This window comes from Loxodonta africana, chromosome 3, assembly GCF_030014295.1.
Source record: "Loxodonta africana isolate mLoxAfr1 chromosome 3, mLoxAfr1.hap2, whole genome shotgun sequence".
Lineage (NCBI taxonomy): Eukaryota > Metazoa > Chordata > Mammalia > Proboscidea > Elephantidae > Loxodonta > Loxodonta africana.
Window position 1 is genome coordinate 131,169,062 of NC_087344.1, and position 5,060 is coordinate 131,174,121.

Here is a 5,060-nt window from a genome sequence, read left to right on the forward strand (position 1 = left end):
GACAGCAAATAGAACTCCAAAAGATTAACAATGAAATTTCAGAATTAGACAAGTCGATAGAAAGTCATAGTAGAAGAATTGATGCCATGGAAGTCAGAATTAGTGAGACTGAAGATAAAGCACTTGACACCAGTTTATTTGAGGAAAAATCAGATAAAAGAAATTAAAAAATGAAGAAGCCCTAAGAATTATGTGGGATACTATCAAGAATAACATACAAGTGATTACAGTACTAGAAGAGGGGGTAGATAACAGAAAACACAAAGAGAATTCTTGAAGATTTGCTGGCAGAAAACTTACCTGATATCATGAAAAGACAAAAAGATATCTATCCAAGAAGCTAATCAAATCCCACACAGGGCAGATTCCAAAAGAAAGCCACCAAGACATATCATCATCAAACTTGCCAAAACCAAAGATAGAGAGAGAATTGTAAGAGTGGCTAGGGATAAATGAAAAGTCACGTACAAAGGAGAGTCAATTAGACTAAGCTCTGACTGCTCAGTAGAGCCCATGCAGGCCAGAAGGCATGGGATGACATATACAAAACCCTGAAGGAAAAAAAAAAAATTGCCAGGCAAGAATTGTATATCCAGCAAATCTGTCTCTCAAATATGAAAGCAAAATTAGGGCATCTCCAGATGAACAGAAGTTAAGGGAATTTGTAAAAACCAAACCAAAATTACAAGAAATATTAAGGGATTCCTCTGGATACAGAACCAACAATATCAGAAAACAACCCAAGAAAAGAACATAGGACAAAACAACCAGATATAAACCCAGACAGAGAACTCACAAAAATAAGTGAAAGCCAAAACACTGAAAATAGGGAAACAACGATGTCGATATGTAAATGATGACAACATTAAAACAAAAAAGAGTGACTAAATAATGTAGTCATAGAACTTTCATATGAAGAGGAAGTTAAGGTGGTATCAAGAAAGAAAAAATTGGTTTAAATGTAGAAAAATAGAGGCAAATTTTAAGGTAACCACAAAGGAAACTAACAAATCTACCCATTAAAATAAAAAAGAAGAAAAAAACAAAGTCTGTAAATACAAAATTAACAAAAATGAAAAAGATGAAAAGAATATATAAAGGAAATGACTCAACACAGAAACTTAAGTGGAAAAAAGAAACTGTCAACACTACACACACACAAAAAAAATACAACAAAATGACAGCACTAAATGCATAAAAAAAAATTTTTTTTTTTTTTTTTACCTATCAATAATTACACTGATTGTAAATGGACTAAGTGTACCAATAAAGAGACAGGGAGTGGCAGAATGGACAAAAAAACATGATCCATCTATACGCTGCCTACAAGAGACACACCTTAGACTGAAAGACACAAACTAAAACTCAAAGGATGGAAAAAATATATCAAGCAAATAACAATCAAAAAAGATCAGGAGTGACACTATTAATTTCTGACAAAATAGACTTTAAAGCAAAATCCACCCTAATGGGTAAGGAGAGACACTATATAATGATTACAGGGTCAGTACACCAGGATGATGTAACTAATAAATATATATATGTATCCAACAACAAGGCTCCAAAATACATAAAACAAACTCTAACAGCATAGGCAAGAGAAATAGACAGCTTTACAGTAATAGTAGGAAACTTCAACACACCACTTTTGGTGAAGGCCAGAACATCTGGACAGAAGCTCAATAAAGCTCAGTAAAGGCACTAAAGATCTAAATGCCACAATCAACCAACCTGAACTCATAGACATACACAGAACACTCCATCCAACAGCAGCCAAGTACACTTTCTTCTCCAAAACACATGGAACATTCTCCAGAATAGACCACATATTAGGCCACAAAGCAAGTTTTAGCAGATTTCAAAACATCAAAATATTACAAAGCATCTTTTCTGACCATAAAGCCATAAAGTAGAAATCAATAACAGAAAAAGCAAGGAAAAAAAATCTAATAAATGAAAACTGAACAACACCTTTCTCAAACACTACTGGGTTACAGAAGAAATCAAGGACTGAATAAACAAATTCATAGAATCAGATAAGAATGAAAACACATCCTACTAGAACCTTTGGGACACAGCAAAAGCAGTGCACAGAGGTCAATTTATAGCAATAAATGCTCACAGCCAAAAAAGAAGGGCCAAATCAAAACACTAACCCCACAACTCCAACAAACAAAAGAAGCCCTGGGGCACCAGAAGAAAGGAAATAATAAAGAGTAGTGCAGAAATAAATGAAATAGAGAATAAAAAAACAATCAAAAGTGTCAACGAAACCAAAAGCTAGTTCTTTGAAAGATCAAAAAAATCAATAAACCACTGGCCATACTGACAAAAGAAAAATAGGAGAAGAAGCAAATAATCCAAGAAGGAAATGAGATGGGTGATATGACAACAAACCCAAATGAAATTAAAAGGATCATAACAGACTATTCTGAAAAACTGTACTCCAACAAATTTGAAAAACTAGAAGTGGGCAAATTTCCAGAAACACACTACCTACACACAAATAAAAATTGAGGTAGAAAAATTAATAAACCAATAACAAAAGACAAGATTGAAGAGGTAATTAAAAAGCTGCAAAAAAAAAAAAGCCCTGGCCTGGATGGCTTCACTGGAGAATTCTACCATACTTTCAAAGAAGAGTTAACACCAGTACTACTAAAGGTATTTCAGAGCATACAAAAGGAAAGAATACTCCCAAACTCATTCTATGAAGCTAGCATAACCCTGATACCAAAGCCGGGTAAAGACATCACAAAAAAAGAAAATTACAGACCTATATCCCTCATGAATATAGATGCAAAAATCCTCAAAAAAATTCTAGCCAATAGAATCCAACAACATATCAAAAAAAAATTCATCATGACCAAGTGGAATTCATACCAGGTATACAAGGATGGTTCAACATTAGGAAAACAATCAATGTAATCCATCAAATAAATAGAACAAAAGATAAGAACCACATGATCTTCTCAGTCGATGCAGAAAAGGTATTTGACAAGGTCCAACACCCATTCTTACATACTTTGGACATGTTGTCAGGAGAGATCAATCCCTAGAGAAGGACATCATGCCTGGCAATGTACAAGGTCAGAGGAAAAGAAGAAGACCCTCAATGAGGTGGACTGACACAGTGGCTGCAACAATGAGCTCAAGCATAACAACGATTGTAAGGATGGCACAGGACTGGGCAGTGTTTCGTTCTGTTGTGTATGGTGAGTGGTGTCTGGGGTTTTAAAAGCTTGTGAGTGGCCATCTAAGATGCATCAACTGGTCTCAACCCACCTGGAGCAAAGGAGAATGAAGAACACCAAAGACACAAGGAAAATAGTAGCCCAAGAGACAAAAGAGCCATATAAACCAGGGACTCCATCAGCCTGAGACCAGAAGAACTGGACAGCACCTAACAACAACAACAACACCCATTCATGATAAAAAAAAAAAAAAAACTCTAGGCAAAATAGAAATAGAAGGAAAATTCCTCAACATAATAAAGGGCATTTATACAAAGCCAACAGCCAACGTGATCCTAAACAGAGAGTCTGAAAATCCCTTGAGAACAGCAATCAGACAAGGATGCCCTTTATCACCACTCTTATTCAACATTATGCTGTAGGTCCTACCCAGAGCAATAAGGCAAGAAAAAGAAATAAAAGGCATCCAAATTGGTAAGGAAGAAGTAAAAGTATCACCATTTGCAGATGATATGATCTTATACACAGAAAACCCTAAAGAACCCCCACGGGAACTACTGGAGCTAATAGAAGATTTCAGAAAAGTATCAGGATACAAGATAAACATGCAAAAATTAGTTGGATTCCTCTACACCAACAAAGAGAACTTTGAAAAGGAAATCACCAAATCAATACCGTTTACAATAGCCCCCAAGAAAATAAAATACTTAGGAATAAGCCTAACCAGAGACATAAAAGACCCATACAAAGAAAACTACAAGACAGTACTGCAAGAAACCAAAAGGGACCTACATAAGTGGAAAAACATACCTTGCTCATGGATAGGAAGACTCAACATTGTGAAAATGTCAATTCTACCCAAAGCAATCTACACATACAATTCAATCCTGATTCAAATTCCGATGGCATTTCTTAATGAGATAAAGAAACAACAAATCACTGACTTCATAAGGAAAGGGAACACGCCCCAGATAAGTAAAACATTACTGAAGAACAAAATGGGAGCCCTCACTACCGGATTTTAGAACCTATTATACCGCCACAGTAGTCAAAACAGCCTGGTACTGGTACAACAATAGATACATAGAATGATGGAACAGAATTGAGAAGCCAGAGGTAAATGCATCTACCTATCAGCAACTGATATTCGACAAAAGCCAGAAGTCCATTAAATGGGGGAAAGATAGTCTCTTTAGTAAAAGGTGCAGACATAACTGGATAATCATCTGCAAAAAAAAAAAAAAAGAAACAAGACCCACACCTCACACATGTACAAAAACTAACTCAAAATGGGTCAAAGACCTAAATATAAAATCTAAAATGATACAGATCATGGAAGAGAAAATAGGGTCAATGCTAGGAGCCCTAACACATGGCATAAACAGAATAGAAACCATAACTAACAATGCACAAACACCAGAAAAGAAATTAGATAACTGGGAACTTCTAAAAATCAAACACTTAAGCTCATCAAAAGACTTCAACAACCTACAGACTGGGAAAAAAATTTTGGCTACAACATATTTGATCAAGGTCTAATCTCTAAAATCTACAAGATACCGCAACACCTCAACAACAAAAAGACAAATAGCCCGATTAAAAAATGGGCAAAAATAGGAACAGACACTTCACCAAGGAAGACAGACATTCAGGCGGCTACCAGAAAAATGAAGAAATGCTCACGATCATTAGTCGTTAGAGAAATACAAATCAAAACTACAATGGGATACCATCTCACCCCAACAAGGCTGCCACTAATCCGAAAAACACAAAATAAAGAATGTTGGAGAGGTTGTGGAGAGACAAGAACACTTAGGCACTGCTGGTGGAAATGTAAAATGGTACAACCACTTTGGAAATCAATTT